At 43.2% G+C, this 26,453-nt stretch overlaps 1 protein-coding gene across 4 annotated transcripts in view; it reads right to left on the bottom strand.

Moving 5' to 3' along the window:
• Nucleotides 1–23,740, bottom strand: part of LOC114880250 (alpha-mannosidase 2) — a 68,298-nt gene extending 44,558 nt beyond the window's left edge. Inside the window, exon 1 of one of the 4 annotated variants that reach the window (XM_029196078.2) lies at nt 23,141–23,740. The gene's annotated coding sequence lies outside the window, so the exon portion shown is untranslated. Of the gene's footprint in view, nt 1–2,573; nt 2,805–4,169; nt 4,261–23,140 lie in introns of those variants that run through there. The other 3 variants (XM_029196082.2, XM_029196079.2, XM_029196080.2) reach the window with 3 other exon arrangements.
• Between the last annotated feature and the right edge of the window lie 2,713 nt (nt 23,741–26,453).

The raw sequence follows: 26,453 nt of genomic DNA, 5'->3' as shown, positions 1-26,453 counted from the left end.
GCATCGGCCTATTGCCTCATCCTCCTCCGTCTCCTCCATTCGTCCCAGAGCCACAGTGCTTTTAGTAGCGGAGACTCGTGTCTCCGTCCCTCTCAACGAATCAAATTAGCCAGCCGATTCTAATTACGAGTTTACGAGGACTTTACCCTGCACGGCTGAATATCAAATCCGCCACTTTTCCTATGGAAAGATAGCAGACGCCATGGCTGGTCCGTTATGAGGCTGCCTTTTTTATTAGATTCCTCGTTTCTTTTGCAAATGAAGGGATCTACCAGTGTATCCTCTTCTTATCGCGTCTATAGGTCCTTGGACCCTACTCTTAATTCCTAATCAGACACTTGAATTGGATAAAAAGGTCTGATTGGATAAAAGGGTTTGCCAAGTCTTTAGGGCCAATTGTTGAGTTAGGCGACCCTCTAATTTGATAGCTGCCTTTTTTAATCTGCCATTGGGATTACTCGGCTTCTAGAAGATCGCTGATTAACTTAGATGAAAGTTAATTACTCAAAATGTATCCAGGAGTATGCTCCCCCACTGATCCTCAGTTTAGGGCCAGAAGTCCATAAGCTCCTTAGTTTCAATTAAAAATTTCATAACTCCCTGCACAGTATACCCAAAATTCCCAAGTCGTCGATTTCAATGATATCGATGCATAGCGTAGCGACTCAGCCTCGTCTATTGTTCAGCGCCCCTTCGGTCTGCATCTATGGAACTTCGGTAGAAAGTTAACTTCGCGAACAGACCGAACACGCAATGCTCCACGTAGGGCACTAATGGCTGGTCGAAGACACCAAGCCAGCCAGAAACGTTCGGATAATCCCCGATAGCGTGCCGGGGAAGGAGCCATCAAACTTACTCGACGGAGTTTGCCGAATGCCGGCCGGAGGACCGTGAACCAAACACTTCGTAGTTTGGGAACAGACATCCTGGCAAAGCGGTGCTTTACGAGCGACGTGGCTGCGGGATTTTGCAATGCGGGAATAGAGGACACCCGGAGGATCCACTTCGAGGCTTCCCGTATAATTCGCTCGTGAATTGGGAACAAGGTTTGGAAGAACGATGTCTATCTATCTCCGATGATAAGATGGAAGGTGAGCTTGAAAGAGGATCAACTGTGGGAGGTAATATTTTCTTAGGTTCTTGACACCCGGTAGATGGAATAAGAGACGCGATAACGGTAGCATGCGCCTCGTAAGTATGCAGGAAGTCCTAGTTATCTTCGTTACACAGTGATTGCGGCCAGTCCCTTCCCCCTTAAACGATCTTCGCGTTTCTCTGTCTGCCCTTCGTTCGAACACGAGGAAACTGACCGCGGCGGGATTTTTAAAGGAATCACTCGTCCGATAACCCATTACCTTCTCTTAAGCTGACCCAACGACTCCGATAGATCGTCGGAGGCGTGAAGAAGAGCGAAAGTGGAACGAACTAGCGACCAGAAAGTCGGGAATGGATCGAAGCCTCGATAAAACGAGAATCCAAGACAGACAAGGGGACAACGACACGACGAAATCTGTCGGTGATAAAAATTCGATACCGAGATACGACCTTCCAGAATGCGCCACGTTTTTATCAGCCGCTGCATTGCGACGAAATAAAAAAAAATGAAAAAAGAGGTGCGCGATGAAAAAGAGAATGCGATATCAGAGTTAGAAAGAGAGAAAGATTGGCCGGGGAATAATGCACCGGCCAAACAGGAATATATATTTTTTGGCGAGATTACTGCAGTTTTTCAGCACCGCCAGCCTGCACCGTTCTTGCCCCTCGACAAATGGGCTCCCTGGTCGGCCATTGCAGTTAAAACTGTGCGTTTTGTCTCGTTTACGAACGACAGACCATAGGGCAGGTAAATCGTACAGAAACGCAGCCGTGGAAATTATTTTTCCGAAAGATTGATAGGACCTACACTGTTAGGGACACAGGGGGTCCTGGAATAAGGTCCATGGGGGACCATATGGGTAGAATGATTCTTTGGAACGAATCAGAATTCTATTTATAATTTGAGTACATCTATTCTGAGAAAGACAACAAACTGGCAGAGTAAATTTTCTTCACAAGCGAGGATGCTCCCAGTCTGAGTGACAGTGTTAATCCTTTGAGGGACAGCGGTTTTTCTTTAATTCAGAATTAATTTGCAGATTTTTTCAACATGTTAGTACTTTTTAGACTCTTGGAGTTCCAAGTTATATCATTTTAATTTGGAAAGCTGTATAAATCTGTTAGTTGTAAACAATTAAATCACAAAAAATTCATTTTTTCAGAATAAATTCGGTTATTCATGAACGAAAAGTCCTGAAGCTCTGAAAATTTTAGTGCATATATTCTACACATAGTACTATAACATATATTTTTTTCAGAATTTTTCGCCCGTCAGTTTTCTCGAAAAAAATGTTTGAATTTTGCAATTCCGACGTCAGAATCGTAATCAGCGACCCCAAAAATCTTTAGGCAACCTTTGATTTCAATAATTTGCTTGGAAGAAAAATGTGTCCCTCAAAGGGTTAAACTGACCAGCTCCTCGGACACCGCCAGGAAGTCTCCAACTCCGTAACGACAAGATAATGGTTAAGAATTACCGTGTCCGTACCGGTTACTTTCCACGCGACATCACTTCCGGCAGTGCTGTCGTCAGGGCAGGGTCAAGCGTGGAGAAGGTCCGGCAACAACAGCAAGGGGATCTGCGAAGCGTGTCCCCGAGGATAAACGCGAGCACTCGGCGCGCGTACGAAGGAAAACTGCTCGCTCCCGGGTCGAAAGGCCATCGGCCAGACAACCTACCTACGAATCTGGCCAACCACCAACACGCAACGGGCAGAGCAGACAGACTGCGTTCGGTACGCGCGTAATGCCGCGTCTTCTCCCGCTCTAGCTGGCACCAGCTCCACACGCCGTGATGACGCACGTTGTGACTCGACCACGATTAACCCCTCGTGATGCAGCTCGACGAACTTTACTTTCAAATACGAGCACGAAATTTTGATTTTCTAGGCAACAAGCAGTGAACAGCTGAGATACAGTTATGGAACTAATAAGTTTAGGTCCTTAGTCCTTAACCCTTTCATGCACGAATTTTTTTGTGTAAACAATTTTTTAAATTTTACTTGTATAAAGGGTTTTTGGTCGTTGCTGATTACGAATCTGGAATCAGATTTTAAAAATTCAAAATGGCGGATTCACAGCGATAGCAATATTTTCAATTCTTAGTCAGCCATATTGGGTCTGCCATAGTGAATTTCGAAAATCTGATTTCAAATTTATAATCAGCGATCCTGGAAACTCTTATATTCAAAATTTCACAGCATTAGCGATATTTTCTATTTTTTGGTCCGCCATATTGAATCGATTTTTTTCTGGAAAAGGAAAACAGCATTTTTTCTTATCTCACAATCAGTAACCAGCGAGTAAAATTTTAGAGCTAACAAGCGAAAGAGTAAAAGGGTTAATTATCATGGTAGCCATAATTAAGGTTATCACCAGGACTGATATTAGGGGAGAATTTTATAAACAAATAAGAGCCATCTGACTGAAGAAGAGACGGAGGAAGCTCGACCCAATTCCCTGTAAGAGTATTCGCAGCCCGTAGGCTCGATTAGGTGCTAGCCGAACGGAAATAGTGTTCCCCGACGAAAATAAACGGGGATAGCCGACAGCTGGTCGATTCGCTGTGCGAATGCATGTCTGGCTCTATGAATGAATGACTAGCCAGGTGATGATCCCGCTGACAGTGCAGTGCTTGCGTAACACTTGCATCCCTCCACTATATCGGTTGCCCTTCAACCACTACTCCCCTCCACCTAACCAACCCTCATCGGTATATCAATTGCGGGCATAAGCTGACGTTTACCACACGAAATTTCTTCCTTCAATAACAAACAACATAATTTTACACTAATAAAAAATGTGTTCTGAGACAACCATAGGAGGGTCCTGAAAGTGGGCGCGATGATAGAAAGACCCAGGTTTCAGGTGTCGACAGTCATATTTTAGATGAATTATGTCTCCTATCATTAGGGGTAGTCGAGTTACCCTTCCATACTCCCCTCCAAATTAATCTATCTCCTGTCGTCGTTATATCCCCTGGCAATCTTTCACTAAATTTTATAAATTAACAATTTTTCAGCCTGGTATCCGTGTTGGCAAGGGGACCACCTGTTACAAGTTACAACACGTACGTTACAAGACCGGTGGAAAGTCGAGCAGCTGGTCAGTCATTCACGCTGTCCGGCCGCGGGACGTTAATTTACACGCCGGAGACGTATACGATCCAGCTTCCAACGTTATTTCGGTCGTTAAAGCGGACACCGTATATAACGCGTCGTTGACAACCGGCTGTTCCGCCGTTCGTTCGGATACTAACAGCCACTGATGCTTTTCATAAATATCAACATTCGGATAAAATCAATTGGCAATGAGATCTTATTTTCTTCGTCGAATTTAGGTCGACAGTGAAATCTCTCTTGTTGGCCCTGTGTTCCCCTGCTCATAGTGTCCACCGGTTTCGTCCTACGCCTATGTATATCTCACCCGACACCTAATTTATAATAATTTATAAGTTTCTTAATTTTACTTTTTTCTACCCATAAATTTGTTTAACATGTTGTTCAAATTTTTTTAATAAAATGACCAAACACGACATAATTTGGGTCACATTTATTTATTTTATGTACGAAAAAACATCCCCAGTGCGAATTTTTTTTTTTCATCCACATAGTTCAAATTATGTCATGTTTGGTTTCATTTTAATCAGGAAAATTTTAAAAATATGTTAAAATAATTTGCATGCAGAAAAATCTGAAAAATAAGAAAGTTAAACTATCGTTAATTTCTCGACTGCTATCCTTATCTTTTACGGCTTGTTGTCCACCCTGCCCTTATTGTCCACTTTCATTTCCCAGTGTACGGACAACTAGAGAGATTTTACTGTACTATTTAAAAAGGTTTAGCCACGGTACTGTGGCTAAGTGCGCGATGCAACTGATTCGATGAGAAGCACCCTAAATAGATTCCTGGCGGAGTCTCGCTCGCGGGGAGATAATTGCAGGATGGGCCAAAGCTCGATCCGCGTCGAAAACACGCCGACGACGCAGTAATTGCTCGCTTACGTTGCTTCGAAATTTAATTACGCTCCGCGAAATCCTCGAAGCAAGTTAAATTAACTATCTCGCCGAAGGGGTTCGAGAGGGCTTGACAAATTCGAGAAGAAACTTCCCAGCCTCTATCCCTTTTGTTATATTTTTCATATTTGTGCAATCGAAGGAAAACTTAAAGAGTACTCGAGAAGACGTATTGAATTGATCTTGACATTTAATAAATAGATAAGAATATTGGAAACAAACAGCTGAAACGATAACGAAATTAGCTGCGTTCAAAGTTTATCGCTGTTTATCGTTTGAAAACAAATACGTCTACGTTCTCGATGAATTTCTTTTCCACTGGAAATTCAAACAAACTATCCGGCTAGACGAACAAATTCACGCGAGACAAACGTGTTATAGCGCCGGTGCATAAAATTCGTTTCCCTTTTTTTTACCCCTCGGAACTTTATGACTTCATAGACGAGGCTGGCGGAACAGAGGAGCAGCCAGCTTTCTCTCGGGGAACACGCGATAAAGGAGCAGGCTGCCGCGATCGATAACCAATATCCATGGAAACTGGATCCCCCCGTCGCGTGACGGAGACCTCTTCCGCTACCCGAGACATCTCGTTTCGTTCCGTTTCCCGTACACGTACCGTATTACGCGTGTACAGGTCGACGTGAATTCGCAAGTCGTTAGAGCAACTGAACACACCTTAACTGATGATCCGTTGGATCCAGTTCCTTTTTCGAAAAAAATCAATATCTCGAGAATGATTATGCTATGTGTAGTAGAGAGAGAAACAAACAAACAGGGTGTTTCGTCTCGGGATCGTCTGTCAGAGGGGCTGACAACAGACGACCCCTGCCCCAGACACCAATCATACCGCGATTCGAAACTTGTATATATTCGAGCCGCATGCCGGGCGAGCGCTTGCGAGAGCACGTTCCTCTCGCCGCCACCTAGCGCTCCCCGGCCCGAACTCAAGGCGTCCGGGGAGACGAAACCCTCTCCTTCTTCCCTCCACTAATCACTATCACTAATTTTGCCCCTACAGGGGCCAGCGCTTTTTGGAGGCGTTTCTGCCACGTTGTTGCCCAACGAACTCTATCGTCCACGCGCCTATGGGGATGGGTTGGCACCACTGCCCCCGCGCATTTTTAAACTTCTCCTTCTTGTATTTTTCCATCCATACTTTACTTCTGTAAACTTGTCTCTCCATACTGTTATCGTGGTCGGTGTGCGTGTGTGTGTCCGTGCATGTGTGTGTATCGTTGCCAACAGCACAGGGTAACCCATCTTTTGGCGAGACCGTGCCCACTTAGCTTGACTTCGGTGATCTCACGGGTACCGGTATGGCCCAAGTGGCTAAGGTCGTTCACAGCTCCACTAATCACAATTACAACATATGAAAAACTATGTCAAAATGATATATCTATTTATGGTTTTGCGACTTTTGCTAAAAGGAACTATGTCCAATCCACTTCCTGCGAAGGATCTATTTTAACCATCCCCAGTTTACGATCGGTCAAATAAGGGCGACGTTCGCGTTTCGAGGGCAAACTCGTACGGAAAGGCGCGGAAGGTCATCGGGCAAACGAACAGACAAATAGAAGCGACGAGCGTGGGCTTCCGTGTTTCGGTAAATATTTAAATAGGTCTGAGCACGCGAAAGAAAAAGGAGGAACAGCGCGGCAATAAACCGTGCATTTCCACGCTCCGGACGCGCACCGCCCGCCCGGGAAAGTTATCGTTCCTGGGCTACTCGGCTCGGTAAAAAATGCAACAAAAACAGCGGTCTCGCCACCTATCTCATCTTCTTTGAATTTTCACCGAGCCTTGAACTCTCGACCCTTCCCTAAGAAACTGCGGGATGGCTTTTCTCTGCCGGAGAAGTCTCCCCAATCCGACTGTATCTGGTTCGTTGAAGGCGATTCGATTCGGATGGAAATTCAACGGTGGGCTGAACTTTCAGTCGGAGACACGGTTTGTTGAATCCTGGCATGGCAAAGACGCGGTTCAACCCAATTACTGGTCGAATAGAAAGTAAAACTTGAAAAGTTTTCAAGCTGTTCGAGCAAAAGTGTTCGTTACCAATGTGACCAATTTTATTCAGAGTAGGTCACCGATATGTAATTAACGTTCCACCTTCTAAATAGGTTGGCTCAATAGCCATGAATTAATTAGAGCCAGGCCCACGTGGGACACGAGTGGCCTATCCCTTCGCTGAATCAATTATGCATCCACAAACTATGCAACGTATCCTATACTGAAAACTACGCCATCAATTAACGATAAGATAGCAGGAGATCCCTAGGAGACGGCTTGATCAAGCGGTTGGGGCAACCGGGTGCCCTGCTCATAGACTTGTAAATCCAGTGGTCGAGTTTAAATCCCGGAACATCTCCAGGTGGGCGACGGTGGCCGGTTGATTTACCGTGTAACCGTACGAAAATGGAAGAAAAAATTGTCACAGATAACGCTTTATTTACGACACCGAAGGAAGACGCACACGCCACCGCATTATCCTGCTCTGACTGCTCGACGAACGCCGGTCTCCGCGTACGAACGACTGGAACTGGGAAGGGTTGATGTCGTGACTGGTCGCTGTAAATCAGCATCCACACTCTCCCCTACGTAACAGACATCGCAACAACCCCTGCCAACAGTTTACGTCACCGGCACTCGATACAAACGCCATCGGCCAGCCTAGCCCCCGTTCGACGGAACAACCTGCGACCCTGCCACAAACCAGACTCCCCTTGTCAACACCAAAAAGCCGTGCACCCCTTCCCGAACCACCCTACTAGCAGTTCGATCGAATGTTTGCACTTTGTCGGCCGAGCGAATCACGGGATGCCTGGAAATGCGTGCCGCCTTCGAGGGCTGAGCGGCCGATTAGTGGGCTACCCTGGTAACTGAGGGTACTTAGGGACCGGGACGCTTTATATTTGCTGCTGTCGTTTAACCCTAGACCCCTTATTAACGCAAAGCTTTAAAACTCCACGGTTGATCGTCGGAAAGGTAGCCCCTGCGGTGTAGGCAACCGGCGAGGTCCCGACGGTGGCGCCGTCTAAGTACGAATACTCCTCTGTCACTAGGAATAGAGGCTGGTTCAGCCACGGCTAGTAGTTTAGTCAAGTGGCGAGTAGTTTAGTGCAGTCCTGTCCAAGTAGGGGAATTTACTCCTGGAACACATGTTTTGGGTCCCCTTCCAACGCTGCTCCTTCAAGTAAGATGGGACCGAGGAGACAATACCGCCGCTAGGAAAGACGGAGAGACGGTAGTCGGAACCGTCCCATCTTACTTGAAGGAGCAGCGTTGGAAGGGGACCCAAAACATGTGTTCCAGGAGTGGATTCCCCTACATGGACAGGCCTGGTTTAGCGTATGGACACTACAGTTTAGTCGAGTAGATCCGTTTCATTGGATTTTTCTGGTCGAGTAGGCTTCCCCCACTACTAACTAGGCTTGCCCCACCACTAACTAGGCTTGCCCCACTACTAACTAGGCTTCCCCCACCACTAACTAGGCTTGCCCCACCACTAACTAGGCTTAACTAGGCTTCCCCCACCACTAACTAGGCTTGCCCCACCACTAACTAGGCTTCCCCCACCACTAACTAGGCTTCCGAACAGACCTGTCCGGACCCATTTCTTTATATCTTGTACTCTCCATTTTCAAAGCTCAACTGTACTAGTCCGGACACTTTTCTATGCGCTAAACGGTTTAGTGATAAGTAGCTACTCCCAACTCGACTAAATTACTAGCCGTGTCTGAACTAGCCTTTAGATCAACTATATTGGGAATAGGTTCGAATCTAACTGGACAGTTGGAAAACTTGGATAAACTTATATAACTTGGAAAAATCTGCAAATTAAAATAAAAAATAAAAACAGAAAGGTGGCACAAATACTTCCCCTTCCCACTGTCTCCCAAAGGGTTAAACCACGAGACGCAACGCGCGCGCAAAGAAGATTTTTGCGAAATTTACGAGGTTGCTAACTGTTCGAAAACTCCGTTAACAATTCCGTGGATGGGAAATCTAAATTAAAAATAACGGGCTTCCGCTTGCCTGCCGAGTCTGGTATCCTCTAAAACTGGAGCGAAAGAAAAAGGGATGAACGGTTAGGTTAAACTTCCGTCTCGTACGGGCAAACTTCGTCTAACAATTAAACTATTATCAAAGATGAGGCGAGGGAAGCTTCTTAAACGCGGAAGCTTCTTTGAAATTATTATTACTTTCCGGTGAAACGGTTGTCCCGGTTTACTCGCATGCCTCGTATTACACGGTTTACTCGCTACCTCCAGGAATTTCGATCAAATCTCGGATGAATTTTCTGGATTACAATCTTGTTCGTTCGCGTTCGGTCGGGATCGAAATAGGCGCGGGTAAGGTTCGATTTATTTTCATCGAAGACGAACGTAGCTAGACTGCGGTTGGTTTCCTTTTGGACGAGTTGTTTTCCGCTCGACAGGGCTACTTTTAGCCCGGTCGCCACTTGCTCCGCGTAATTAGCGCGACGCGAAATCTGTCGCGGAAATTAATCAAGCTCGCTTCTTCTACGTACATATGTTCCAACTGACCTGTGAATAAACCTCTGCCGAGCTAAAGGCGGAGAATGAAATCGTTACAGCCCGAAGTGAATTTTCTCTTTGAAATCTTGAATGGAAAAATCAAATAGTTGGTTCCTTCGACAAACCCAATTAGAAGAACCCTCTTTATAATTATCCCTTTTTAAACTTCTAAGCATGAAGGGAGCCAGGTTTCTCGGTTCACCGACCAATTTCTTCTGTTTCGCCAGGCTTCTTCTTTTTTATCATCGGAACGTGTTTACTCGGGAAATAATGAGAAAGGAAGAGGGGAAAGCGTAAAGAACGGAGTCTCGTTATTTCCTTTCCCGGAGCTGCTAGTTTTCTTTTTCCCCCGTTGCTACGCAAATACACGCGTGCTCGCGAGGCAACGATTTCCAGCGAGGAAAAGGAATAAATAAAGAAAAGGTAAAAAAAGAAAATCTAGGAAAATATCAACGGGATTCGGTGTCCGCCTCGCTGGATGTTTCGTTTCGTCGCTGGAAAATTGGGACGGGTCTTCGCTCTGCTCTCTTTTTCCCCTCGCCTTTTTCTTTTCTCGGAAAATCAGAATCAGAATGTACCGACTTTTTGCTAGGAGCTGCGTCTCGAAAGGAAGCAAATATACAGGGTGTCCTGTATATGTAGATTGAATAAATCCGCGCAGGAAATAAGGAAGGAAGAAGATCGAACGAAATACGTTCAACGTTAAATGGAACGAACTGACGAACGATCGACTGACGCCAATAACCTGTCCTGGGCACAATGGCCACGCTTCCGGTTCCGGACCGGTATTAAGCCTGTTATCGCGCTCAGCCAGCCGGCTCGATTCGCTAAAATTTGCTCGTCATTGCTAGACCGTTCGGTAATCCCCGAGGAAAAGACTTCTTCGGGATTGTCGATGGAAAAGGTCAGGGCTAAGTAGTTGAGGATTATCCTAAGAAAGTGCCGAATGTCCTTCGATTAATTGGCCGATCAAAAGAATCTAATTGAACCGTTTCCTTTCTGATTAAACTTGAACCGTCTGCATTTGAATTCTTTAAAAAATAAATAAATAAAATGCATTTTAAGTGAACTAAAATAAAGCTTAAAATTCCATTTTTAGGGATACGTAATCGGCGATAAATCGGGCTGTTCCGTGACCCGGCAAAAGGTTCAAGCACCTGATGTACCACACAAAAAATGGAATAAAAAGCATATTCCCGAAGGAACAGCGATTTAAGAATTATTCGTCTGGGTAAAAAATTCTCAGCATGCCTCAAGACAAGGTGGGATTAAGAAAGGGCGGATTAACGAGTACGCCGTGGAGTTTCGAGATAACGAGACCGGAAGTCTTCGTGTCTCACGAAAGAACGAGAACACGCCGGCCATTATTATCCTGCTATTTTCTTACCGGACAGTTTTTAAGTAAACGACGCCCGTCTTTCTTTCTTTTCCGTAGTGGCAAGAATAATTCTGTTTCGAAAGATGAAAATACGCTAATTTTGTGAACAAGTTAGAAAAATGATGAGGAGAACACGATGTTGCGATAAACCGGGCCCTTTCTTAAAGATTTAAGGGATACATCTTGGAGTGATGAGGGAATCCACCTCAACGGGAGAATCGAAAGTCACCAGACCGCTGATGAAATAAAGATAACCGAGAATCGGGGGCATTTTCAGGATTTATCCCTCGGGAATTCCTCGTTGAGCACCGAAAACGATTATCCTTAGGATAAGGAAAAGGCTGGCTTAGCAGTCAGCTAGAATCATTTCTTAGAAAGCCTTTTCTTATCATTTTACTATTGTTTCTGATAATGGATAATAAAATTTATAACTAATTAATATTTATATTATTATATATTAAATTTAATAATTAACTAATAATTAATTAATTTAAATAATAACGAAAAGATTCTCGCAAAGTGCTAAGCCAGCCTTCTCCTCATCCTAATAATATAAATTATTATATATTAAATAATATATTTTAATGCCTTCAAAATAATTAATTTTGCAGTGAAATGAGGGTTAGGTATATCGAGTCAATCTCGGACTACCAGCCTGACCCACATCTACCTTCACTCGAAAAAGAAGAGCTAAATTGCTTTCCATGACAAGTAGGATACAAACATAATGCTTTCCAAAGTAGCCAAACGATAAATCACTTGTAACAAATCTCAAACATGGGCACAATAGTCGCCCATTCCTTGAACCTATCACTGTTACCAATGATGGACGACTTTTCCATGTAAATCTCTCCAGTACAAACAAGGAGGACCCTACGGTATCTCCAAGAAATCCTGGTATGCTGAGCAAAGCAAGGATCCTTACGAGTCCCTTCATCTTCAACGGAAGGATAGTCGCGATTCCGTTAGAAAACGAGGGTCGATAACGAGCAAGGTCCAGGGTAATAACCAGCCTGTGTCGTAGAGAGTTAACGCGGAGACAGAAAGAACAAGTTGAATCGGATCAACGTCTTCGTGAACGAGAGGTTTCCCCCAGGGATCTGGGCGGAGTCCTTTTTACGAGATTCCGTGCAGTGGGCCAGGGAAATCCGGCGATTGTTGGGTCGATGGATGATTCGAGCCGTTTGGAAGAGCATCGGAGGGACAGAGGTATAAGGGAGCTTTGAAAGGGACAGTGGGAAATGAGAAGGAGAGAGACGGATAGGCTGGAGAACGAGCGGGTTCGCATTAAAATTCAAATATCACGGTCGAGGAAGAGCCCTCGCTTTGAGGTCCGTGGAGCACGCCGGGCCAATATGAATACATTACAACGTGTTTGCATCCAGCCCTGGCTCGGTAATGCCTTCTATTAGAATCATGCTGGCGCATTTTAATACGGGACGAGAGGGCCGAGATCGAGCTCAGGAGATCGCTCCCTACCCACTCCTCCGGTTGCAAATAACCAGGTTGTTCTGACCCGAATATCGACGTGGTCACGTGCGAAACGGAATCGAGAAGTGGGTTGCTATGCACTGAACGAAATTAGGCTCATGGATGGCACAGGAAGGAGATGACGATATTGCGGGCTTAGTTATGGCTGTGATAGGTGTCTAGATGTAGGGAATTAAATAAGATTTCTGTATAATTATGAAGGCTTGGCAATAGGCTCGGTGATAAATTTGGTAGTTAGGAGTGATCTAGGGAACCCTAGATCCGTGGACGTAAATAAGATCTAGAGAATTTTAGATATGGAGACGTGAGTGAAATCTAGGGAACCCTAAATGAGGGGACGTAAATGAGATCTAGGGAATCCTAGATGTGGAGACGTAAGTGAAATCTAGGGAACCCTAAATGAGGGGACGCAAATGAGATCTAGGGAATTCTAGATGTGGGGACGTAAGTGAGATCTAGAGGACTAGATGTGAAGAGGTAGATTAAACAAATCTAGGGAACCCTAGATCAATGGATGTAGGCTGAAGTCTATTAATTAGACTAACATAAATTAATAGAACACTATTAACAGAAATATAATGCTTTGCCCTGAGTTTGGTACTTAAGAAGCATCTAGGGATCCCTAGATATAGGAATGCGATCCAAGCTTAATTCTAGACCTCCTAAAAAAGTTCCAAGAGTACCAATCTCTCTATAAATCCAGAAATAAGTCTGAGAAAAGTATCTACGTCTTATAAAACTTACAAACTGACGAAGTAACCTTGCAACTTTGCAAATAATCACTTGTGCCTCCCGACTCAGCTATGAATTACTTACGTAACAACTCTGGCTCCGATCTGAAAGATTCACCGCTGTTTAACAAACAAACAGATAACTCGCTCTTACGTAGAATGACTAATTTATAGTTTCTAGTTGTGGATTATCCGCGAAGCAATGAGCAGGAGGATGGATCACAGGCTAGAGGCTGCAATCAGCCACGGGCGAGCAACTCCGATGCAAGGATAAAATTGGCATCCACGTTATCATTACAGGGCAACCTGGTGCACGCATAAATATGCATGCGAGGAAATTAGTCCCGACGGGAAATTACACCATGACGGTGACGTCTACTCTGTTTACGCTTTTAATCGATCGGAACAACATGCTATCGTGAATTTCAATGGTCCCAAATTGAAAGATCCTTCTTCAACGCGAATTAACTAAAATGATATCAACTCAAGTACCTTAAAATTCCCCCAAATTTTCATATTCCCTAGGGAAGCTTACCAAGGGTACTGTACTATATAAAAATCAATTTTGCTGAAAATTTAATCGTTAAATAATTTCACAATCAGTTTGAAAACTGGCCTCCATTACAGCAGGCAAGCATGGATTAAGTGGAAAATCGGAAAAGTGTACGGTGCATCGGTCCTGTAGTTAGCGTTCGCGTTTGAACACAAGGCTGAAACGGCTATTATTCTCCGTAACGCGTTATTTTAACGTTAAAGCGACTCGTTCATTATATTAATTACGCTGGAAACGTGGGCTGGCTACGCTCGTTAACCCTGCAGCTCATTTGATAATACGGACTCCTGATAGCGGTCCGGTAACACAGGTGAAAACCGAGCAACTCGAATAAAGGGACGGAACGTTTGAAAAACAACGAGTATTCTCTGTTTGTTTAAATATCCATCACAAACTCGATATTACGCGGTTTCCAGCACAATGGTCACCGTGCCCTTTCCCTGTCCATGAACGGACATCTCGTTTTCCCGTTCACCGAGGAAGGAGAACGAAGGTTGCCTCGCACCAGTCGACTGGTAATCGTCTCCGAAACGATACGAATACTTTTCCCAACGATCGTTTCCATCGTACGGAGAGGCGTTTAAGCGTGTAACCCATGCGTTCTGGACGGTTTAACCGAGCCAACGACCTGGACACTACGGCCGTATATGGTTTTCGACGGGCGTTCGTGCTTCTTTCAACGCTTCGCGCGTTCTTCCCCGTTCGTGTCCTGCTTATTAGGAGAAACGTTCGCGAAGGAAACCGAACCAGACTTCGAGTACCGCCTTAAAGTTATAACAAACCGAACTACGCCCCATTGGCGTTTCCTTCCACATCGAACATAAAATTCCGTTCCAAGTAAAAGTTGGGTCGTGCGAGGCAAGCATTAGTATCCCACGAGTGGTGGCAGGGAGGAGGACGGTGTTTAATGAAATTTCCACGACGAATGATAAATATTCAACGACGCAAGGAATTCCTAGCGTCCTACGATCCCGATAAAACGCATCATTTCCCATGCGATTTCCCATATAATTTTCCATTGACCTAGGGTTCCCTAGATTTCTTCACTAACGTTTCTATATTTAGGGTTCCCTAGATTTTTTTTATCTACCTCTTCACAGGTAGGGTTTCCTAGATTTTTGCAGTTATATTTCCGCATCTAGATCTTCCATCTAGTCCCCTAGATCTCACTTATGTCCTCTCATTTAGGGTTCCCTAGATTTCACTTACGTCTCCATATCTAAAATTCCCTAGATCTTATTTACGTCCCCGGATCTAGGGTTCCCTAGATCACTCCTAACAGCGCAACACGTTTTTCGTGATGGCAGGGGGGAGGACGGTGTTTAATGAAATCGTTAAAACTGAGAAACTCTGTATATAAAACGTCAATCCAAACCTGTTACTTCAAAGAATAATTGGTTTCACTTTGAATTTCAGAATTTTATCTTTCGAGTGATGCCGCAGTACACATAATTACATAAAATGGCTAATATTTTGGATCTTGAAGCTCTGAAAATCAATTGATGTATACAAAAATTTAATTTTGCCCACGAAAAACGGATTTCCAGTCCACTGTGCGGCTAATATTTGAAAGATGAAATTTAATTTATTAATATTAATTTTAATAGTATTAGTAGCTTTCACAAAAAGAGCTCAAATTCCATTTAATTTATGATTACCTCGTCGTTCGAACGAAGAAAATATTAGCCTTCTAAAAACAAGACGGCTGGAAATGCATTTAACCATAATACACCCAGCTCGTTACCGCAATTAACACGTCCCACTCGTCCCTGACTGAAGTTCTCACACTCCGAGACGAATTTACATAAAGTAAATGATATCGAAACTTCGGCACGTGGTACGAAGTTGTTCTTCGAAAATTTCGTTAAAATTCTTCCATCGATTTCGTGTACCGACGATACGTTCCCAGGAGGAACGTTATCTTTTCCGACCGGTGGAACACGATGATGTAAACACCGGACATAAATATCAGCGAACGGAAATTTATCCACGACCGTAACTTCCCCGAGCTTTCTTCGTTTTGTTCCCGAAACTCGGTTACTCGGCTTTCCTTGCGGAAAAATCGCCGCGACTGCGGTGTTTAATCGCGTAACGTAGCCGCGGGAACGATCGCGAAGGAATCGGATAAGAATGCACGACAGCGGAACGCGTTCTTGCCCGTCCGTGCGAATAAATCTGCGAGCTAGTCGATGCCGTTTGCTGACCAGGCTGGGCTGTTTATTTTCCAGATTGCAGCTATTCGTCTGGCCCGGTAACCGAGCCATAAATCGAGCGCGCAAATGGCGCTTCGGAAAATGCATTCGACGCTGGATACCTGAAAATTCTTCGCTGTATTACGGAATCGATTAAACGATTATATTTAATTGTACTTTTGTAAAAGAGAGAAAGGGACGTTTCGTCCCTTGACCGCACCATGAAGACACAGATTCGTCTCGGCCCGGGTAGGGCCCCAATACGGACCTCCTTATGGTGTGGTCAAGGGGTCCATTGTCGCCAGTGTTCCTTTGTGTCCCCTAGCGAGAGGATCACCCTGTATATCCGAACGGCATGCCGGGCGAACGCTTGCGAGAGAGCGCCGATAATCTCGTCGCCATCTAGCGTCCGGGGAGACGAAACTCTCTCCCCTCCACTAAACGCCTACACTTTTAGAACGCTATAGAAACCCAGCAATTTTGCATCGGGCGCGTTCGGAAAAACGTGAAATTAAAAAAAAAAGAGCCGTGTCCGGAGTTTTCCAACAGCGTCGATCACCACGGTTGACTTTTCCACGCTCGCTTCACGCCTCGCGAGCAAACGTACGAATTTGCATGCCCGCCCCCGGCCCCCGGGGGGGCCGGGGGCGGACGAGCGGATAAACGTATTTACTCAAGGGCAGAGGGTGCGTGTACGGAGCTAGGGGTCGATAGACCGGTGCGGCAGGACAAAGACAGCGCACCACTGAACGACAGAGTCAAAGCACGGACCAAAGTAGTGTCATTCGATATATTGCATTACGGAACAGCTATCGATTCGCAGCTAGCTATCAGCTTTCGTTGCTAGGCGATATCTCAGCGATATATCGATGAAAATAGAGAGGCTGCGAGTCAGAAACGTAGTTACGAACGGAAGCAACTTTTCTCGAGACGGTCGGCTAACCGAGACCGCCTGTACCGCAACTCCAACGCGTCCTTCGGCCATCGCGCTTTCGACGTCGCGACGCTACGGGAAAATTTATTTTACGGTTCGAATATCTCGCGAACCAATGGAGTTGCTTAAAATGTCGAATTTTACAACGTATTTCAAAATCATCGAAATCGAAGGGGAACTACTTTCCTAAAATTTCACCAATTTAATTCTGTCACTCGTCATTTAATTCGAGGAACCAAATTATTATTATTGGATTATGAGGTAAATGATTTAAATTTCTCAACTGGCTTAAAAGGATGTTCACCCTGTGAAATTCAAACTGGAAGTGAAGGCAACGCAAAAACCCCCGAAAGAAAATCTGTCTCTACCGTGTTTATTACCTTGGCCTCTAAACAGTCACAGGCCCTTAGACCTGATAGTGCCAGTCAGGCTATTGTCACGTAGAAAGTTCACAGGTTTTTAAATGAATAGCACTTTTAAAGGTTTGGCACTTTATTTTTATATAATCTCGACTGACTCTGCTTATGTCCGGTAAGGTATTTTATAATGTCATTGGTGGTGGAGAAGGGGCCGATGATTGACAGGGTGGAATGTCTGTGAGAACGCGTCTTATCGAATACTTAAGTAGGTGATCGTAATATGATGTTTAGGTGTCTGGTCGTGAGGAGTTCGATTGTTCGAATATCGATCGTTTAGGCGGGTGGTCGTAACACTATCGTAGATGCACAAAAGACAGTGCTTCTCAACGATTTATTTTTGTATAAGGATTATTATTGAATAATCCAACAATAATAAAAGACGATTTTTATTTTGGATGATTTTCATGACAAATTATAAAGAAAATTCCCATGTGCCCAATTACCTAACTATCAGTGAATCATTATTTTATTGATGGTATATTTGTATAAAAGCACTTTTTACCGGGTTTTGGCGGGCAGAAAAATAATCGTAGCTGAAAATCTAATTTCAAAGGTACCCCGGAAATAACCGGTCCCTCGTTCCCTTTCGAACGGATAGCAACAGACACGAAGGGAAGAGGTCCAGCAGGCAAGGACGACCGGGTCTAATCGTCCTTCGGCATCGGATCGTTGGCCTGCACAGTGGAATTTTAAACGGTGACGCGGTGAATGCCAGGCGATCCCTTCTGAGAGCCTCTGTTGCGGGCTGTAGTGAATTTCGGAAGATTTATTGGACCTACAGGATCAATCCAAGCGGTTCTACTCAATTATACTTCATTCTACTCCAATTTATTCGCATCTACAGTAAAGGCTCGATATGTGTTCGGAATTTGCGACCGGTGAAGATTCGGTTCTCCATCTGTTTCTATTCTGCCAACGTCAACGTAAAAAGGAGACAGTAGATAAAACAAGGAGACGCATTCGGAGCTGACATAAAGAGTTAAAAATTAACGCTAATGCAACAAAGATTTTTTTATTTACACATTATGCATCTCTACATATAAATAAAATTGAAGTGTTTGTTGTTGAAGGTTGACTTATAATATTATAGTACGATAGTGAATAATTCGGTATAGGTGCAACAATAAGATTATTCAGATTAGTTAAAATTATTATAACAATATCGTGTTTGGTCTCATTTTAATCAGGAAATTGTTATTGAAAATAAAAATGAAAAATAAAAAAATTTCATCGCTGCACGAGGGGGAACCCGCGAACACTTAACGGATAGATCCTTTCGAATTTTTTCGAATTTCTAATTCTATACGGTGCTGGACCTTCGAAATAGGTCCGGGTTATCTGAGAAACTTTGATACACAGGAATAGTGGCGTAGCAATTGTAGCCTCTCGTTAGAGGCGACAATTAAAGCTCTCGTTATTTTCAGCCACGAGAAGTGGATCGTTTTAATGAGGGCCCAGGGAATTAAACGTTTCGAGATTACACGATGCAGCCGTCCTTCCAGCGGCGGGTTGCATCTCGAAATTATTGCCATCCCGGAAACGACTAAACTTAAGTCCCCGACTTTCGTATCTGCTTGAAACAATTACTTCCGGCTACCATGAGAGAATCATCCGGAACGAGGTAATCTCCCGACGACGAAATAAAATTGGATCAGGCGTTGATTAACCCTTTCGCAGCGGAACCTGGGTCAATCGTGACCCCCCAAACTTAGAAAGTACATACAAGTTAAATTGATCATTTTCTAAACGAAAGAGTTTTGAAACGAAAATTTAGAGAATCAATGAAATTAGAATTGTGGCTCTCTCCATGGTCCGTCGTCCAGGAGTTAAATAAAAGATCAGTATTCGAGGTTGTATTTCCCAAATAAAAATGTTACAATGAAAGTGATAATTCGAAAAAAGAAGTAACGTTTCATGTGCGAGGAGAATATGGGACTCGACAAAGAAATTAACGAGCAGCTCGTTAAAAAAGAGAAAGAAATAAGATGAATTAGCGTTAAACGTAGGTGTGCGTGTTCAGGAGAGGCTCGTACGAATCCAATTTCCACTGGATGACTCTGTGTGAGTGTAATTATCTATTCACGCTATGGCTCGGCTACCCACGCGTACCAGCTAATTGCCTAATAACTTGCAATGAAAAGAATTCTGGCACCGTCTATGGATTATTCTACAAATTCCTTCATCCCGTCATCCTAACGCATTATTACATAATATTTTCGTGTTGGACACCGTCATAGGCTAAGCAAATATTTTTACTCTTCGCGGTTTGGTTAAGATAAGTAAACTCTAAATGCTATCTCTAAGCTCTCTATCTTTTATGTACAATTGCAAATGATCCCTGAATCATACGCTTGACCTTTCGAACCTCAGTAATATCCAAGAACTCCTATTGGTCCTCATCCTCATTCCCACTACCTTCAAAATCAGACCTCCGACCGTTTAACCCTTTGAGGAGCAGTGGTATTTTTACCACCTTTCTATTTTTATTTTTTACTTTAATTTGCAGATTTTTCCAAGTTATATAAATGTTAAATAATTTTTCTTTTCAGAATAAATTCGGTTATTCTTGAATTAAAGGTCCTACAGCTCTGAAAATTTTATACCTAGTACTATTACATATATTTTTTTCAGAATTTTTCGCACGCCAATTGAATCAAAAAAATTTTGGAATTTTCCAAAAATTGAATTTTGCAATTTTGACGTCAGAATAATAATTCGCGACCCCAAAAACCTTTAGATAACCTTTGATTTCAATAATTTGTTCGGAAGAAAAATGTACCCCTCAAAGGGTTAAAAGCAGTGCCAGAACACTTTTCCTTTAGAATAAGAATAAGAATCAGAGTCAGAAATAGAGTTGTATAATCACGTAAGAATTCTTTGTACAAAATATTTATTAAACATCGGAATTTAACAGTGAATATATTTCCTCTCGTATACCCGGAGTACAGCGCTCTTTCGTAAATTATTTAGAACCTAATTAATTAAATTTAAGTCTCAGCCCGCCCTTGATATTTCGATAGACCGCACGATTATCATATTAGCAGAACTATCTATCTGAATCGTTGAATCAATACCTAGTTCCCACACAGCCTGAACATTCCTATCTTTCTTCCTCTCCGGTCCGATGACCGACCGCAATCTCCCCGTCTCTTTCACCGTGTTACACGCTCGAGAATCCAGTCTACTCCAAGCGTTCCAGCCACGTGCACGCGTTTCAAAACAAACACCACGGACCCCAGCTCGTAGCGTAGCTCCTTTTTCCCCCGTGGTTGTGGTCGCTGGGAACTTTCCGTTCCCTAGTAATGAAAGAAACAGGGACCCCGATAAAACCAGCTGCCACTTAAGGCAAGTTATCGCACTGTTACGCAAGCCCCAAATCTGGCCCTCAAGACGCGTGCTGATACATTTATCTTGCCATACAATTTCAGTTTTTGTAAGATTGTTACACGATGACAGACTCTCGTTATATTGCCAGGGATGGGACTGTAAACACAGAAAATTTTCCAAGCTTCTGAGCTCCCATTTGAAAAGGGTATAAAAGTGTATTATTTTCATAGTCTATGATGATAGGGGAAAGGTACTAGTATGCTTGAAAGCCAAATAGTGGCAATATAACTAGAGTCTACTATAGTCATCCCTCGGTACACTACATGTATAATTCCCAATACCCAAAGTAGATGCACAATTATTCTCAATGCACAGCAAAAGGGGTAGGGAAGCCTGGAAGGCAGGTTACACGATGACAGACTCTCGTTATATTGCCACGGATGGGACTGGAAATAGAAAATTTTCCAAGTTTCTGAGCTCCCATTTGGAAAGGGTATAAAAGTGTATTATTTTCATAGTCTATAATAGGGGAAAGGTACTAGTATGCTTGAAAGCCAAATGGTGGCAATATAACTAGAGTCCAATGTAGTCATCCCTCGGTACACTATATGTATAATTCCCAATACCCAAAGTAGATGCACAATTATTCTCAATGCACAGCAAAAGGGGTAGGGAAGCCTGGAAGGCAGGTTACACGATGACAGACTCTCGTTATATTGCCACGGATGGGACTGTGAAAATAGAAAATTTTCCAAGTTTCTGAGCTCCCATTTGGAAAGGGTATAAAAGTATATTATTTTCATAGTCTATGATGATAGGGGAAAGGTACTAGTATGCTTGAAAGCCAAATAGTGGCAATATAACTAGAGTCTACTATAGTCATCCCTCGGTACACTACATGTATAATTCCCAATACCCAAAGTAGATGCACAATTATTCTCAATGCACAGCAAAAGGGGAGGGGAAGCCTGGAAGGCAGGTGTACAGTTGTGCCCCAAAAGAAAGTGAAGAACGAGGGAACGTCTGGCGTAGCATGGGGTGCGTGCAAAATGCAAGCACAGAGGTGGAGTGTATGCACGAAAACAGGTATCGAGAGAGGCGCAGGTGGCCTGTGCCAGTGGGGAACTTTCGACAAAGAACGCCACTCGGAACAAAGAAATTTCTCAGCGCACAAAGACGTCGTACGGTGGGGGGTACATACTGCACGTCACGTCTGAGCTCGCTCTACGTGCTGCAGAGTTTCTTTCTTTAGACGGTTAAACGAGAAATTAAACGGCCTGCCCTGCTCGAGGATGGTGTATCTCTTCGTGATCTCAAACGGTAGATCGTTTCACGATAATAACTTGGAGTAACGATACTAAAGAAAATTTTTTTTTTCTAAGAATTCGTGCACCCCAGGGGTGCGCCCTCTTGGTCCGTCCCTGCCTTCGATAAAATTAAATACAATCGCACAATGTTCGTAATAAAGATACGAATAGAAATGAGTGTTATGATGTAAGAACCGTTTCCGACATAACCTATTTCGCTCGTGGAATTATTCGACAACGTAAGTGTAATATAATGCTAATGGGTTAAATCGTTCTCGATGCCGTAACCGCTCTACGCGAACTCGAATTCTTCGCTTTCGTAACGAGTTCCTGCGCCGTAGCTTTGTAAACAGCGTAATCACGGTAAACACCTAGGCACGCGATGGTTGTCTTAATTACACGCCATGGTCCGACGATCTAGGCGGACCAAAATGAGGAAGTAAAAAAAAAAAGAAGAAAAAAAAAACGGAGTAAGGATGGCGGAGCGAAGAGAGTAATACCGTGACGCCTTTGATCTCGTGACGCTAATAACTTGTCAGAAAGGTTAATTAATACGAAGTCTCGAGAAGTCCGGGGCAAATGAGCAAGCAAAGATGATTGACTTCGTTACACGTTTCTCCGTTAAACCGGAGATGAACTTCCGCTTTACCTTGCGATCGTCCGCAAAAATTGTGTCCTCCATTTTTCAAATATTTAAACGTAGGTTGGGTCTTAATTTACGATTCGAAGTCATATCAATCAAGATTTAATTTCAATCAAAGTTTGTACTTTAATGGAGCTCTTATTTAGAGAAGATTAAATCCTTATCGAATCCCAATACTATGCTCGAGGCACGGTATATTGGATTATAAAAAAAAAAGAAATTTAAGTCACAGTTGGATTAACGTCGGTCTTGAAATTGGTGGTTGCGCGCGCTGCTACTTAAACCACTCTTATAAACAAACCCGTTGCGACAAGAAAACGCGCTCGATCGATAACAATCGATGAGCAAAAAATTCTGAAACGTTCGATTTAATTTGTCTAGTATTTACAATTAGATCGCATCGCGCTCAAAAAATCAAATAAATAGAAACGCGATATACATGTAGCCTAGGTTAGGTACGGTAAAACAGCATTCCAAATATCTACGATAAAATCAAATTTTCGTAATATCACTCACCGAAAGATTCCAGGCGTGGTAGCGTCCGAAGGTCGGCTTCGAAGAAATCGTGGCTGTTGTTCGTTGTATACCACAAACACTCGCGAATATTATTAAATTGCACTACAGTGAACGACAGATTCACTGTTAAAATAGTACGGTCGCACGGAGCACGCGGATGTGACAGAAGTAAACCTAACCTTTCAACCGGTGTCGCGTCCGAAAGGAACCGTCACGGAGGAAGACGCGAGGAACACTACCAGGCACGAACGCTTGACCGTGAAACGAATCCTCCCGATCGAAACTTCGAACGACGACGAAGCATTCGTTTTGTCGCCGGTAAACGACACGGTCACTTTGCTCCGAGTTTCTCTGGAAAGGACGCAAGGACACCGTAGGCACGAGACTACGCGACACAATATCCGCAATCCGCGGAAGGACTGTCGTCCCGACCGCGTTCACCCGCGCCCCTCCATCGACGAAAACCACCGTACGGAGTGAGGGAAAAACAGGTAGAACGACGAAGAGAAAACGAGTGGCGAGGCTTCCTCAAGGAGACTGCGCGGAACGAGCGACAGAGACGCACTATAGGCGCCATGGAACTGACGAGGGTGGGAGGAAACGAGAGGGATGCTACGCCCAGGACCGTGTCTAGCGAAGGGTGTTCAAGTTTTTCATAGAATATTCGAGATAACACTTTGGAAAATAAATTGCTAGTATTCGCTGTAAAATATTTAACAATATTGAAAGCTAATTGAATTGAATATTGATTGATGCAAATTAAAATACTTGAAAAATATATTAATAGATTTCAATATTCCGAATCATATTCAACGCAGAATTTTTATTGTATAATTAAATATCTCGTTGGTATTTATACACAAACAATTATTTTCAAGTATTCGCTCAGTTAAATTTGAAATTTTCACTGACCGGAAGTTACTACGTTAAGTGACTAATAGTTGGTACTACAATTGATTCACGTGGTTATTTGTCTGGATGAATTTTTACATTAGAATAGTAATTTTAATAGTACATAGATCCTTTAATCATAGATCTACGACCTTGGACATTCAAATTTTCAACGCATTAAAAAAAGTCAAATTAATTTATCGAAACGCCATTTTGTATTTGGCAAGGGTGGGAGAACCGATCGGTCAAGTGCGTAATGGACGTTGCACAATCGCGATACAAACGTTTTCCTTGGTGAAAAAGCAGCTCGTAATTGTTACAGGAATGATTTTAGGACGAAATTCGACGAATAGGAACACAACAGGTAATAATCCCTTTCGTATATACACTTCCTTTTATACCTTTATGACATTTATGACATTTTTAAAACAAATGCACGATTTCATCGTATTCGATTTCGACGATGCTGTAGATTTGTCAAAGTGAAATATACGATACGTTACAGGGAAAAATTGACAGTGTTTATCTCGTCAACCATGATAGCATTCGAGGACACCATTTACGCGCCAAAACATGTCACCTACCCAACTGTTGAACGCGTGACGGTCAATGGATGCAACGAAATTTTTCATCATCAATTTGTCAAGGTACGTGATTTTGTTTTTCAATAATCATCTAGAATCATACATTCATTTGGCAAAAGACTGACATTTGAAACAATATCTGATATAATAAGACACTTTGAACGTTTTTGAAGAGAGAAAAAAGCATTGTATTGTTCTAGAAAAAAGTATTATGATTTGCAAAATTATTTCTGTCATTTTTACCTTTTCTTAGATCTCAAGATTATCAATCAATTGTATAATTTTGTTGTTATTATAAATGCTTCATAACTTAAATGTATTTTAATATATAGTATTTTTTAAAATAATATTTGAAGCAGGGTTATTAACCTTAAAGCATTGATTTTGAAAAACATGACTTAACCCAGATAGCACCGTACATCCCAGGGACGTCCGTTTCATGTCCAGATTATGTCCGAACGTCCAACGTCCATTTTGAACATCCTTGGGATGTCCACAAAACGTATATTTCGTATGTCCTAGGAACGTCCGTCTTGAAAGTCCTACGGACGTCCGTGGGCCCAACATTTCGTATGTCCTAGGAACGTCCGTCTTGAAAGTCCTACGGACGTCCGTGGGGCCAACATTTCGTATGTCCTAGGAACGTCCGTCTTGAAAGTCCTACGGACGTCCGTAGGCCGGACATTTCGTATGTCCTAGGAACGTCCGTCTTGAAAGTCCTACGGACGTCCGTGGGGCCAACATTTCGTATGTCCTAGGAACGTCCGTCTTGAAAGTCCTACGGACGTCCGTGGGGCCAACATTTCGTATGTCCTAGGAACGTCCGTCTTGAAAGTCCTACGGACGTCCGTGGGGCCAACATTTCGTATGTCCTAGGAACGTCCGTCTTGAAAGTCCTACGGACGTCCGTAGGGCGAACGTTTCGTATGTCCTAGGAACGTCCGTCTTGAAAGTCCTACGGACGTCCGTGGGGCCAACATTTCGTATGTCCTAGGAACGTCCGTCTTGAAAGTCCTACGGACGTCCGTAGGGGGGACGTTTCGTATGTCCTAGGAACGTCCGTCTTGAAAGTCCTACGGACATAGATGAGACGTATGTCCAAAATAGGGTAGAATGACCCGTACGTCACCCGCGCGGCGAGAACGACCGAAGTTTGGGGCCTGCTGTTTTATGACAAGGCCTAAACAGAAAACAGATCCCGGGCGCTGACAAACGATTGGCGGAATTTCCAACTTGGGAATATGACGAACCACCATCGACACTTTTTCGTGAAACGTTGTTGCGACAAGACGTATAGCGAGTCTCCGTACACTTTGAGTGTGAATTTCAAGCGTTGACGATCGTCATATTACGAGTGAATATTAGTATTTCTTACTGGTGTTTATAGTGTGTTGACGAGTTTTTCTGCCATCTCAGGTAAGTGTCACTTTTTTCTTAATTAACTTAATTCCTTAATTTTTCTTAATAATAGGTAATTATGCCTTTTTTGAGACGACAACACATATGTTATTCGTATACGATGCATACCGATTTTTTATTTTTCTTTATGAAATGGTTGTGCGTACAATTCTATGTATAAATATATGAAAAACATGTAGTCGGTATCCATCATATGTTATTTTTTATATTTATTTGCTTCGAATTGAATATATTATTCAACTGAATTTCTGTTGTTTAGACGCAGCACAAACATCAAAAGTGTGCAAAGATAAGAAAGAAACGAAGGTGTCCATACAGTTTTGGCTAAGGAGAGCTGCGGAACGCAACAAGATCATTGTAAAAGATTTGTAGTAGAAATAATAAAATAAATAATAGATATGTAATAAAAATAAAGATTA

This window comes from Osmia bicornis, chromosome 16, assembly GCF_907164935.1.
Source record: "Osmia bicornis bicornis chromosome 16, iOsmBic2.1, whole genome shotgun sequence".
Taxonomy (NCBI): Eukaryota; Metazoa; Arthropoda; class Insecta; order Hymenoptera; family Megachilidae; genus Osmia; species Osmia bicornis.
The sequence above is the reverse complement of the archived record's forward strand: the minus strand, read 5'-3'. Positions and strand labels throughout refer to the sequence as shown.